Genomic DNA, 15,399 nt, shown 5'->3' on the forward strand with positions numbered 1-15,399 from the left:
GATAGTTAACAAAAATGGCCCTAAGAATAAGCAATACTTTTAAGACCAGTTCTTCACATAAATCAAGACAATGCAAGATGTTTAAATATTAAAACTATAGAGGTTCAATAACATATAATGAGATCAGTCATGAAATTTTCTTCTCATTTTTAAGACAGGCAAGAAATCACACATCATAAGTAGTGTAGACACATTGAAATATTACAGACTCTCATAAATTAGTTTATTTCTTGCTTGTCAACTAAATAATATGCCTAAAAGCACACTTTTTCTTTATGTTCAAAAATGTCTCCTGTTTCAGAAGCTTAGAATTATGCTCCAAAGAGTACCTATATCCTAACGGGTTTGCTGTACTCAAGTTTCATTCCACATGCCATCTTGCACAATTTCTACAATGCTTATTCCATACCTGAGAAGAGGCAGAACTCCACAAACTACAGGAAAACAGCTTATCTCCCCCTTTCTATTGATTTCACAGATCTTGTAGAGTACATCTGCCCACAGAAGCTTTGATCAAGGCCTGGTCTAGAAAACAATTGCTGCTTGTCTGCAAACCCTGAGACAAATCTGTCCAGCAGAGAGAAGGAAACATCAAGAGGCTAAAAAAAATCGAATGGAAGTGAAACACTTGTACATGTCGGTTTGGTTCCACAGGGAACCTGGAAGCCTTTCATTACAGCAGCCTGTGAGTGATCTGCTGAGGAGGAAAGAGGCTGGCAGCCAAACTGGCCCAAAAGAAGAAAGATATTTCATATTCTTCTAAAGCTCTATTAGTGTTGACACATTTCCACAGGGTGTTTCACCTTCAGTGCATCAGCACTCTGTGGTAGAAGTGTACCTGCATGGAAAATTTCTGCTGATGCTAAAGCAGGTGGCTCTGACTGCATCTAAATCTGCTCTTTTTCCCTACTTTCAAAAGGATTTAGAACAGATCTTGAACAATTTGTTAGAAGACCATCATCAAAACTGTGAAATTTTCTAAAATTAAAACAGAATTTATTAGATACCATCTTCACTCTGCTAGATGAATTATCTCTGTAGAACTGCAATACTTTCAGAAATGAAAATATAAAATCTAATTTGAAATGGAAATCTAAACTTTGAAAAATTATTCTGATGTATGTATAGACACGTGTCCTTCCCTATCCTTAGCAGTTATTAAGAACAGCAGGACAGTGTCACAGTTAACCCAGCGTAGTGCTGACTGTAGTAGAACCACTCTGAGTAGGATATTAGACTAGAGACTTCCAGGAAAGGAGGTTTTTCAACTAGGAATTCCCAATGCTACCTTATTTTCACAGTAGAAAGAGTAATGTTGGAAAGGCAACCACTAGTTTAAAAAACTTTGAGTGATTCTAGAACATATTGTGAAATAATACCTTCTGAACAGTAAAGCAAAAGCCTTATTATAATAAAATATTTTACTTAACTTTAGCTATAAATATAAAAGAACTGCATTGAAAAACAGTATAAAATTAAACTAATTTTCTTTATAATGTGAAATCAAAATGATTTCACTATTTTGCTTGAGTACAATTCAAAATGATTATATTAATTTCCTTTTAATGCCCATGGAATCTATCTTTTTCTGGTTAGTAAATACTTCAAACAACAATTTAATGAAAATTTGCACTTACACATTTAAATCCAGGAATTTTTTTTAATGTAATTTGTCACAGGTACTAAGAAATCAGCCCATTTTTTAATTTTATTTTTTGTCAACATCAAAAACTCCCATGGCATATAACCTAACTGAGAGAAAAATGGGCTGTACAGGCTAGATAAAGTAACAGGTTACAAGGAGAGAGATCATTATCTCAATCATTTTAAATTGAAAAATGCTAACATTTAGCATGCAAGCTGAAAAAACAAAGACCTGACTGCCAATATTTGTTAATCATTTGAATACACTAAATCCCTTATGCTTTGCGAAAAATACAGAATAAAATTAAAGCACACATTTCAATATACAGAATTTTCAAGACCAAAGGGTGAGCTTCAAAAACATTCTAGTGTACCCCACACAGCAAAAAAACAAGACTATGAACTATGTATTTCTATGCAACTCATGAGAAATTGACTCCAACTGCAAAAGAATAAAAAAGATTTGATAAGAAAAGTAGGCCCTTTATTTGTTGGAAACAGCAGTGCTTTCTACTTCTTTACTTTAGCAGACAGACTGTTGAAACCCTCACAGAGTTGTCTCAGCCTCAACCACTTTCCCTGCAGCAGTGATGACAGCTGATAAGAAATATGCTCAGTCATATGCTCAGCCATACTTATTCTCTCTACATCTACACTATCTCCTACCCTCTTGGTCAGGTTGTTTAAGATCTAGTTCAGGCACATTCCAAAATCCTCCAAAACCAGAGATTCCACCACTGCTCTCAGATCTACAGAAATGGGCTGTAACAGATCTCTGTCCCCTAGACTGCAAACTTCGCCCAAACCGACATTTTGTAGTTCTGATTGAATATAATGTTCCATAAAGGCAGAAGAAACAGCAGCACCTGAGAGAGGGAACCTAAAATTTGGGAGATTATGCACAGCAACCATGACCTCTGTCGGAGAGATAAGATGCAGATGATAGGCTGCACTCAAAGGAACATGTCCAACTGGAAATCATCAAGAATTCAAATCTTAGCATGGTTTGGGTTTGAAAGGATCTTAAAGATCATCTAATTCCATCTTCCCTGCCACAGCCAAGGAGACCTTCCACTAGATCTGGTTGCTCAAAGCTCCGTCCAACCTGGCTTTTGACATTTCCAGGGCTGAAACATCTCTGGGCAACCTGTTCCAGTGCCTCACCACCCTTACAGTGAAGAATTTCTTCCTAGTGTCTAACCTAAATCCACACTCCTCCATTTTAAAACCATTCTCTCTCGTACTATTACTACGTTCCCCTGTAAAAAATCCCTCTCCAGTATTCTTGTAGGCCTCCTTTAGGTACTGAAAGGCTGGAATTAGGTCTCCCAGGAGCCTTCTGTTCTTCAGACCAAACAAGCCCAACTCTCTGAGCCTGTCTTCACAGAACAGGTGCTCCATCCCTCTGATCATCTTTGAGACCCTCCTCTAGAACAGATGTTCCATCTCTCTGATCATCTTTGAGACCCTCCTCTGGACTCAGTCCTTGCTGTGCTGGAGACCTGAGCTGGATGCAGCACTGAAGATGAGGTCTCACCAGAACAGAGCAGAGGGGCAGAATATCCTCCCCCTGTGAGACCCCACCTGCAGACCCTGCTGGCCGTGCTGCTTTGGGTGCAGCCCAGGTTACTGAGCACTGGCCTGTCTTAAGACTTTCTCTGTGAGACCCGACCTGCAGACCCTGCTGGCCGTGCTGCTTTGGGTGCAGCCCAGGCTACTGAGCACTGGCCTGTCTTAAGACTGTCTCCCACAGTTCCCTTCCTTGCAGCACAGATCCTCAATAAGTACCCATGACCTGCCTGCTTTGAGACTGTCTCCCACTTCCCTGGTTACTGAGCACTGGCCTGTCTTAAGACTTTCTCCCACAATTCCCTTCCCTGGCAGCACATATCCTCAAGAAGTACCCATGAGCTGCCTGCTTTGAGACTGTCTCCCACTTCCCTGGCCTGGTGAGGGGTTCCAGGCATGCCCTGTAACCTGAGACCTGCAAAGAGGCATCTTCCTTCCAGAGCAAAGTAAAAACATCAATCTGCGTGTGTGAACTTCAGGGGCTATTCCAGAATTTTCTAACAAACACTTCAATTTTGAGAGCAATTGTTTTGCCACCAGAGAAGTTTTGTGGCCAGGAGGATCAGTGCAGGGATGGATTAAGATGTTTTCTGAGGATGGAAAAGGAGCACCCAGATGGATGAAATAAGAATCCTGTCAGTTTCTATCCCAGGCCTGAAGGAAACAGTCAATATTCTCCACTTAACAACAGCATTCAACTTAAATTTCCCTTTGTTATCTTGTAAAGATTTTCAGTCACATTGCAAGTGAAAAGGTTGCTTCATGCAGACTTTGCAAAATGACTGAAAGCAATAAACAGAGATTATGCTGCGATATGTTTGCAGCATGGCATCAAATCGGTCCCATTATTAACTGGGAATATGTTATGCTGAGGTAAGTATTGGCAAATTCTCCCTTTCCAGAGAAAACTAGTTGAACAGAATGAAATGTTGTGATGGAGCAATCTCTCCTTGAGGTATAGAGACTAGGTGGTTATCTATAGCTGCAGCAAGCACAGACACAACATCTATCAGACTTGTCGATTCAGTAACCTGATAACACAGAATGCTAAACCTAAACAAACTAAACAGCAGTAAGGGCAGCTGATAATCACTGCCAGCAGCAAGTTGACACTTGAGATTGGTACAGAAGAGCAGGCTTACTGAGGAATTTAAATCCAGAAAAATGGCTTGTAAATTCTTTGTAAACAGATGAGAGGGAATTCCCACAATCCATTCCTGTGAATTAGTGTTGGTTATCAAGATCATAAATATTCACATAATATTTTGAGTAATCACCTAAAAGCTGCCTTTGAAGATGTCTCAAGAAAAGACCACCACAAGCCACAGCTGTAAATACTTTCATTCCTGGATATTTTATTATTTATTTTATTCAATTTTGGTGTTTCTCTGCAGTATGTAAAAAAATCAAAAAGATATCACAAGTTGAAAGCACACAGTCCCCATGAATCCATTGTTACAAGTCTGACAATGCAAAATTGTGAGATATGTTTTTTGGATGAGCTATCATATGCATGGTTAGCATGGAAATGAAAGAAGCAGCAGGCTGCCAGCACTCAAGCAACCAGATTTATTACAGCTGTTTGTGTCCAAAGATTTCTTGCAGAGTTGTTTTGTGAAAGGTGCCTGACTCAGGTAGCATGTGGTTACCCATAGCTCTTACCAGCCTCCAGGACCCAAGTTAAGTGCTTATAACGTGATTATGACAGTCTTCAAACAGTTATTCTGAGTAGCAGAAAGCTCCTAGGAGAAATGACAAGCTTAAGACTTACAAGCTGAACCCTTGTAACTTAAACAGTTGCATTTGTTCACTACTCCTCTGAGAGAAAGAAAAACTGCAGAAAATTCACTTTTCATTTCATACTCGGCTTTTTTTTTTTTTTTTTCCACAAGAATAGTATGACTGAATGTCCAAGAGGCCCTTTTCCACACTAGAACTGCTAAAGTGAAGACAGTCATTTCAATGCTGAGGCTTCTCAGCTTTTTGTGGAGTACTCGACGAATATTTGAGGAGAGCAGAGATGTACTAAAGATTGAAGCTTTGGCTCAGTTAGCAACACCTGACTGCTTTCGGAATCACACTGCAACATGATAGGTGCATGGGTTCCTGTGCCATTCAGTTTCAGCGTTTATATTTTAATGTATAAGAAATGCTATTACTAAACTTATCAGGTTTTGCACATAAGATTTTACACAGACTCAAGTTTTATATTGCTAATACTACAGCAGTGTGCAAAGTACTTTTCAATTTTTCATTGATAGATCAAAATGGTTATTTAAACAGTGCTGACTCAAAGTCTGAAAAGCATAGTGAGAAAATAAGAAAGAAGTAAATGTCATTCACTAATACAGTTGCTGTAAAAAATAGAAAAAAATAAAAGAGTGCCAAATAAATAAATACAAAGTTGATGGATACATTCAGGTTATTATATTCCAAGACTCAAATTTTGAATTTTAGCTGATTTTTATTACATTTTGAAGCAGAGCAATAATTTCACTGCAACACACACACACTAATATTTAGCCCTTTCTACCCTCATAGAATTCAAAACTATTTTTTTAAAATATTGAACATGTTTGTTTTCTATTCTAAATGTGAATGAAAACAGCTTTATAAGCTGTACCACAAGAACTATGTTTAACACCTCCAAACCTTATTTTTGTAAATAATTGAGAACATCTAATATCCCAAGTAGTATTTAAATCAATTTGGATTATGTAAATGCTTCTGAGTTTTAAGGATAATTTTCCTTTGGGCTCTCAGCCCAATCTCTTCCATATCCAGAAAGCAAGAAGAAGGATACATGCAGATAAAACTTCTTGCTGCTCAATATTGAAAGCTACAGAACTGTACAATATTGACTAAGTATCTGAAGGCAGATGAGCCTTAACAATTATAGTTGGCAATAAAATAATTTGATAAATTTAAAGGTAATAAAACTAGAAAGCATTTTAAATCTGTAATTTTCTTTTCCAGTACTCAAACTCTATGTACACCTTAAGAAGGTACTGCTCTCTCTAAACTATCCACAGATATTCTGTCATCACCTGTTTTTTCTTCTTGTATTATCCAAAACCATATCTGAGAAGACAATGGGATCCATGGTAACTGAGTATTTTTACTTGCGTTGTTTTTTCTTGTTGGGTTGTTTTGTTGGGTTTTTTAAATTTTATTTTATTCACAGGTAGAAAGCATATGATTTTCCCATGCAAGGAAATGGGACCAAAAACTATTCCTCTGATGCTTTTCTGCAGAAACATCTTCCACAAGCTAGTGGTTGATTTTAACATATTTGCTTGCAAAGATTGCAGTCCTGTTAAGAGCTAAGATAGAGCTCCTAAAATGTTACTGAAGACAGACCAAATAGTCATGCCCAATAGGGGAGGAAGACTCAGACTACAATCTCATGCAGACCACACTTCTTTATTAATGAATATGTGGAAATAGACATTGTGGGTGAATTCACTCTCCCCTCTGTGGGAACAGGAGAGATGGCCATGGTTTATTTTTACTAAATGAAGGTAATTGACTGATAGCTGGCTTATTTCCTCCTCTGCTTCTGAAGTAATCCCACTGAAAATTACCATCTTGCCAAGGAAAAGGCTGCTCCCCTATATTGACCTTAGGTAAGTCAGGGCAGACTATTTCAGCACTGAAGGAACTCCAGGCAGCTCCATGCAGAACTTCATTCAGTAGCATGGCTGACTCTGCTAGGGCAGTCTGGGGGAAAATCAATGCACAGCTCCTGAAGCATCTCATGCTGAAGACAGAATAAGTAACATTTTTCCTCCCTGAAGACTTAATACCAACTGACTGAGTCTACCCCACAGACATTTGATTTTTGCACATATATTTTTGTGTGGTTATGCCTAAATGGGCTCCTACTACCTAGGACCCAGAGCAAGCACTTCATGGACTAATAATGTTAGCAAGTACTGATGTGAAGTAAGAATTATAGCATCCTTAAACCCCAACCAAACAAAGAATTACAATTGACAGAAAACCTGTTTAGTTCATTACTTTTTTCTCTTTAAATAAGAAAAATAAATAGGCCAATTAACATACAAAATATCTGGTATTTCACTGTTGGTATTTTCCAGTTTACCTAGTGGAATGGTTCAAATTCCAGCCCTCAGGAGCAGTAATAAAATTAATAGCTTTTAGGCTGTTGGAGGCAAAGGAAAAACCTCTCCGGGGTAGAATCTGAGGACACTTTACTTCAATAACAAAATGAATATTCAGTCTTTTTATTGTTACCTGTGATCTGGAGAGCTGAACCTGGGTGCTGACCAGCTTTGCCTCAAGCAGTGCCTACTGCAAGGGCAGCACCCCAGAGATGCTTGTCTTCATGCAAATATAAACAGAAGCTCAGAAGTAAAACACAAGAAATTAGTTGTTTATTCAATTTCATACCTTACATTTCCCCCTCATATTTTTTTTCCTAAAGATTAAGACAAAAACATTGAAAAATCAGGCAAGTTGCCTTCCCCATTTAAAGAAAATTACATTACCAGTTTGTAAGATGAGTTTTATCCACCCTGCTGTGCATCCTAACTGACTGGATTCAGAAAAAGCAACACTCTTTATTGTCTCTCACAAAAGAAGCAATAGATGTAGACAAATAGACTTAAGTTAGAATATTCAAATCTTTTTGTGCAGCAGGTACATGTTTTTTTGTACTCACAGCTGGTCTCATGCCTGGTTGCTGTGTCTCAGTGCAATCTTGCAAGCATATATCAAACAGGATACACACAGTCTGTAGCTATCTGATGGCACTCAGGAGGCATTCTAAAGTGTATCAAAGTTGATTTGCCTTGGTAGTTTGGAATTCCCTACAGGTGATCTTCTGTGAAGAAACAATACTTTGCTTAGGTAGTAGCATATCTGTACTCTTCAGCAAACTGTTTTCCTCATAGTGAAAGAAAAATCATGGCTAAGTCCGTGTACTAATATCCTGATAGGGATCTAAAGTCACCTACATCCTGCTGGGTTTTTTTGTTCAGTTGGTTTAGTATTGCAGTTCCTATTAGGTCCCCCTGATACAGTCATTCCTGAATGAAGGGGCCAAAACTGAACGTGCTGAGTGATGAGTTGTTTCCCTCAACCTACTGGTTGATAATACAATCCAGAAAATGGACCTTCTTTGCTACCAGAGTACACTGATATATTTAGCTGGGCTCTACTAAGACCTCTGTGTCTTCCTCTGCAGGGCTGCTCTCCCCACACTCAGTTTTCTGAGGCAGCTGTTGTTCAGAGCCTGCAAGACATTGCTGAGCTGGGGGAAGGTGATGAGTGATTGCCTTTGCACCATTGTTGTGGGTAAACATCTTTCCTTCACTCATAAATATTGTTGATCTCGATTGATGAATTTCTTCACTTTTGCTCTTGCTGCCCTCTCTCCAGTCCTGCTGGGAAGAAGGATTGTGTGGTGCTTAGCAGCTGACCAGGGTCAACTCATAACAATTAGACACAGAAATACTGTGGATGGCGGTGCAAAAAGCCTTGCTGGAGTTAAGGTAAAAACATCTACTGCTGCCTCCTTATCTACCAACTCAGTTATGTTATTCTAAAAGGAACTCACATGCTATACCTTTGTTAAATCCATGCTGACTTTCCCAAAATTCTGCTCACAACTGCATTCCAAGGAGACTCCGTGATTCTTGCAGAGAAAAAAGACAGGCTGATCAGTCTGTCACTTCTCTAGTTGTCCTTTCAGTCTGAAATGAAGCCAGTGAATATTTGCTGTCCTTCAGCCACTGGGGATCTTTCCCACTTTATTCAGTACATCAAAGACAATGAGCGTATCCGCAGTGTGATGCACACCAGCCAGTTCTCTCAGCACTTTTGCACTCAGCCTGTCCAGTCTTCTGGGTCTGAATGAATTGATCTCAGGTGATTCCTGATCTCATCTGATCCACATACACTGTTGGCAATTCCTTCTCTTTAATGGGAGAAGCCTGGAAGACATTGCTGCTGAAGATTGAGGCAAAACAGCAACCAAGTATGTCTTCCCAGTGTGTTTCCAATGGCACTAGAGCACCTGCCCTACTCAGCAATGGGCTATGTTTTATTTGATCAACATTTTGCTGCTGATTTAGGGTTTTCTTGATGCCCATTTAATTTCTGATGCTCTTTGATGGCTTCTATAGCGTTCTTACATGAGCAGGCAAGGTCTTTAAAATCCTCCTTTTTTGTTTGTTTTTGCTGAAAACCAAATCTAGCACATATTTTAATGTGGCAGCAGCTCTCTAGCCACATAGAGAAACACACAACTTTCACAAACATCATCATGGGAAAGGCTGTGAGAACATCAGAGAAAAGAATAAGAAACAATTCTTAACTTACTACACATAGTATTATAAACATATAAAATGTGTTATAAAAATTTGTTTACCAAAAAGTAATTTCCTAATTAATCAATAGTAATAGTGTTTGAATTAAAAAAACAGCCAATGCCATCTATATCATAACTATCTATAAAAACAATAAGTTTCTTAATAAAAAAGTTAATCAACCTTCTATAAATCATAAAATCAATACTGATGATTGCCCTTTCAGGGACCAGTTATACTACAACATTTTAATAGATAAAAGCAATGAGAAAGAATAGGTGGGAAAGGAAAGAGAGTGAAAGAAAACCAAATAAACTCAAATGCTAAAATGCTAAGGACAGGGCCAATTTTCTACGTGCATCCAAGAAAATTTGAAGTGTAAATAATTAAGCTGACTTGAAAAATCTTTTGAACCTCTGATATGTATTTAGTTTTGGGAGAGAAAAAGGACCAATGTTCATTTCCCATACAGGTCCAGAATTCCAGTTCCCAGAATCTTTCACTGCCTAGCTTCTGACTCGTTGCCAGTGCTAAATGGCCATTGTTAAACACTACAGTTAAGCCACACAAAGAAGCATAAATTTGGACCAAAATGACCAGTCTTGGAAAATAAGTTGCTGCTCTAAAACATTTTCAAAATTATTGATGGTTTGGTGGTTTGGTTGGGCTTCTTTTTTTTTTTTTTTTACCTTATTAAGAGCAATATCACTACAAAAGATTATATCTCTAAAAAAACAATAAACAGAACATCAAGACTGATGAATTTTCTTTTAAGATGTGACTTAGTGGCTACATGAGGAATTTGCCTTACCTTCTGTTGGAGATCAAACCTCTCATAGATCAATATATAAGATTTCTGCTACAAGGGTTTTAAGAAGCTATTTCAGGCCTCAGCTGAAATATATCATAAATCAAGAAGTCCATCTGTCATTGCTTCTAAAATGAAGCTAATTCTACCAGCCAAAAATGATAAATAGAAGTGCTTGAGGTTAAATTTGTTAAACAGTCTCTAGACTTGCAATCATTTTCAGCTCATCTAAAATGGTTCTGAACTTAAATCAATGGACAGCCCCATTTTGCTTTTGCTCCTACTGTTTTATTTTAAAGCAATCTGTTACTTACTTTTGGACATTGTCATGATACTTTCAACTTTCCTTACTAAGGTCATCCCAATGGGTATCTCTTTATTTGCTCTCTCTGTATGATATAGATGCTACTGAGGCATGTCCTCAGGAGCAGAAGAATACAACCACAAAAATAAGAGGAGAAAAACTAGCTATAGTTCCTGTGTTCTTTCTCTGACCCTTTCAGAAAAAAAAAAAAAACTGTGACAACAGAGTGGAAGAGTAAAAAGTTAATGACAGGTAAGTAGAACAGATTGAATGTAAAAATTTGCAGAAATGAGACGTCAGGTACCAACTAGACTAGAACACAGACAACAATGGATCACAGTAATAGTTATTCATCATGACACAGTGAGGATGGCACACTGCAAATAATGTATTTAGTCATCTGTAAGAAAGACACAATGGATTTATTTTATGCTTCAGCCTTAACATTATAATTTTTTCACCAGTGATTTCACAAAAAGACTCAAGTTACAGAGATGTTGTCCCACCCACTCATGATCTGATTTAGGACGTAAGAACTGCATACTGCTGTCCAAACACAAATTTCTGCTCATGGACGGTATTATTTGTTCAGAAGTTCCATCCCTGTTCACTTCTGATATTCATATTTTGCCTTATTTCAAGTAACAATTTCCTCTAAAGCAGTTCAAATTTTTCCCTCTAGCAAACCTGTGCTATCTTTAGGTTTTTTTCTTTCTACAAGATAACATCAGACAACTTCTTTTAACATCACACAGGCTGCTATTTCCAGAAGCATTTGGACTTTTTTCTGCATTCCCCACCTGAAAGGCAGCAGGCATTATAAACACCATCAAAATGTTTTCTCTGGTGCTGAAACTGCCCATGGCCTGGGTAATGAGTGACCAACGCTGTTGTATTTATGTAACATGTGAAGAGTGTTTGAGGAGTGCAGGAAGCTGTTGATATCCTCAGTATCGTGTGACACAGGAACACACTCTCCCAAAGAGATCACAGAAACCACTGAAGGCAGATGTGAACAGCACTCCCCAAAACAGTATTTCACCAGGAACATAAGCTGGCCAGAAAGTATGCATCCTTCAAAGCAGGTGACTGACTGTGTTAGTTCAGCACATTTCTCATATTGCTGACTTTGGTGGAATTTTTATCTAACTTCAGCCACAAATTAAAGCTGATTGCAAGACAGCAGAGTCCACAGCACCTGACAGCAGTGAAAGCATCCTCTGCATCCTCAGAGAGTTAAGTCCACCCGTGACAGAACTGCCTTCATTGTATTCCTCTGCTAAAGTTTGCCAGCAGAGATAAACTGGGCTGTCTGCCTTAGAAAAGCCACTGTGTTTACTCTGAACAATCCAGGCAATGAATCACAAGCACCCTGTCAAGGAATCTTTTCAACCCTAGCATGCAGCAAGGAGAAAAAAAATCTCAGAATGAAAACCATGTAATACTGAAAACCAATACTCATTATACCTGCTTTAATGATCCTTCTCCTTTCTTAAAAAAAAAAAAAAAGCCTGATGAATATGCCAAAGGGTGGATTCACAGCAAGAAAAATCTGTGTATGCTACATTGATCATTGATTGCTTATATGCTGGCTTGCCTGGGGAATGATTTACACACACACCCCCCTGCATGGGTGGTGATAAGAGGATGCACACACCTGCTCCTGTCATCTCTCTCACGACCGGTGCTGGGGGTGTGTATATCATGCGTGTGTATGTTTTGTTTCTCTTGACAGGGTATTATTTGAATATGGAATTAAACAAAGCCAACGGATGACATGGCTACCTCCATCCCATTCACTTGGAGTTTACCAGTATTAGTGTTAAAGAAAACAATAGTATTCCATGTCTTTTTTCTGAATGCTCTGTCAGAGAAAAAGAAGGGCTCATCCTCTGCAGAGGACAATCCAGAGTCTGCATAATTTCCCAGTATGAGTTGAGAAACAACCAAAATAAAATCAATTCATTAAGAGAGACAGAGTATTCTATTAAAAATGGGGATTTTATAGCAATTATTTCTGAAATTCACAGAAAAAGGTTTTTCCACTGCTGACTCCCGGCTGCTTTACACTTTATTGCACAGAAGTGCCAGAAAAGAAAGACAAAATTCCAACCTCGATGATGCCATTGGAATTATTGCCATAAAACAGAAAAAATATTGTCTACCCTGCACATCAATGTTACAAGCAAGTATCAACCATTCTTTTCAGATGTCTTAGAAATATAAGTGATCATCTGAAACTCACAATTACCTGGATCTCTTTTCAGATCAAAGCTGACTATTCTCCAGTGCTGCAAAGCCTCAATAAATGACTCAAAAAATAGCAATGTAATCATTCCTTGCACAAGCCCAGGAGCAAAAAGTATAAAACAAAATGTGGTTTATTAGGCCAGCTGGCATGTATACTTTGTCTTTCTGAAGCCTGCATGCACCCTTTTTTTGCAGCCTGACTCACAGTCAAGCAGTTAATTTTTAATTTAGCTCTGCTGGGGATGAACTTCCCAGATGTACTGGATTACAGAAGTTCACACCATGCCTTGAATATTTTCTTTTAGGAGATTAATCTGGCTTTGGACCAAAACAAAGCAGGAGCACAAATCACATGGAGTCACATACCAGTGCTTAAGATGCTGTGCTGAAAATCTTATAATGGAAAAATACTGTTGAACTTCAACAAAGAAGTTTTATTAGGAAACAAATCAGTAATTTTTAAAGAAAACATCAGGGGAAAGTTTCTACTGGATAGATGGCAGAAGTGGTCCATTAAATCCCCTCCCCCAAACTATCTCTTCCAAATATGTATAGGCACAAAGTGTCAGGAAAGCAAAAGACCACAGACATCATATAATGCTGTAGGCACCAACGAACAGCTCAGACTCCCCAGTGTGCAAGCTTTGGGTAACCTCTACAGGACTCCCTCCTCATTTGCAGGTTTTCTGGGGGAATACCTTTTCAATGTCTGAAGCCTGTGCCTAAAGCTATCTGGGTGAAATTACACCCCATGTAAGAGAGGTGCTAGCAGACATAAGCTGGAGACAAACACATGCAAAGGTCACTTGCAAGAGAGATTTCTGTTGGCTCTGTGCTCCAGACTGTCAGAGCTCCCCACTCAAAGGCAGTACACTCTATCAAACAGCACCATATTCCTAGTTCTCCATCATCTGTCAGCTTGCTGAACCTGCACTGGCCCCATTGTCCCAGGCATTGAAGGAGGTGCTAAACAGGACTGGACCCAATATTGTCCCCTGGGGACTTTAGTGACAGGCTGAGCTAATCCCTGGAGATCAGCAGTTCAGCCAGTTTTCAAGCTGCATCACTGTTATTTCTTTAGACCCAATTTCTTCAGCAGGACAGTGGCAAAATCCATACTACAATTGAGCTCCAAGGATTTCCACTGCTCTGTCCTGATTCAGGAAAGCTATTACATTGGTCAGTTGCTATTTCCTCACCATCCATGGCGACTAATCCAGATCACCATTTTCCTCTTAGAAATGGTTTCCAGTAGGATTTTCTTTATCGCCTTCCCAGGGAACAAGGCAAAGCTGACTAATTCAGATCTTCCTTGTGGTTCATCTTGAAGCTACATTTTCTTTCCTCCAGCCCTCAGGAATGGTTGTCATGACCTTTCAGAGATAATCTAGAGTGGACTCACAATCTACATGTTGAATACATAAACAGAAACAGTGGATAATAATGTACTCATACAAGACAGATTCCCTCATTCCCCTAAATTTTGACAGTCAGTTGACTAAATGAAACTCTACAAAGTTTGTAGTTAGTGAGATTAATATGAACAAATTCAGTTGTGTTTCTTTATGTGTTTGAAAGCCCCTAACATGCTACAGACACTGTAAGAAACGATGAATGAGAGAAATAAATATTTCCACCACATCTATAGAGCAGTTTACAGATTTATGCCCTTGTTTTTATTTATCATTTGTGCATTCATAACTTTCTTTTTCTCTGAAAAAAATCCTATATTCTTTTGATACCAATAAATGGAGGAAACTACCTGGAAGCCATTTTTTCTTGGAAGTATTCATTTGACCTTTTCTGAATTAAAGTTTTCATATATTTTGTTAGTATATGTAGCTGTGTAAAGTGAAGGACACAGTTATCCAAACAGGCATTTCAAAATGTGTCTTACCTGTAAAGCAAAGACAAAAATTGTATGCAGATCTTGGCAATACATATATAAAAGATATATATTTATATTTGAAGATATATATCTATATATATTTATTGATATTTATTTTTTAATACTTGGATACATACATGCATGTCTACAAAGACAAAAAAAGATGTTTTACACACCCCATTCAAAAAGAGAAAAAGCAAAACTACAAACTGCTGAGAAAATTATTACTCCCATGGCCTATGGGCAATGAAAGTTCTGAATGGACTTTGGCAGGAAGTTTTATAAGCATGAAAAATGTTTGCATTTACCTTAAAATGCAATACTCTCTGTGTGCAAATTTGTAAGAGCCTTAACAAACTTGCCCATGGGTAGATAAATATAGCCATTTCTACATAGGAATTACCTCTCTGTTTGGGAATTTTTCAAAAATAGCTTAAAGAAATATCAGTGTGTTCTGCTTCCCACAGGAACAGACCTTTTAAAAACTAATGTGCGTGAAATTCTTGGGCATCCAATAATTTATTTAAAAAACATTACAGTGTTCATCTCTCCTCCTCCTATTTGTGTTTTCTCTAGCTGTTTTCAGCAAGGAAAAGATAAAAAT

This window comes from Passer montanus, unplaced genomic scaffold (genome assembly GCF_014805655.1).
Source record: "Passer montanus isolate IOZ18808 unplaced genomic scaffold, ASM1480565v1 scaffold31, whole genome shotgun sequence".
Taxonomy (NCBI): Eukaryota; Metazoa; Chordata; class Aves; order Passeriformes; family Passeridae; genus Passer; species Passer montanus.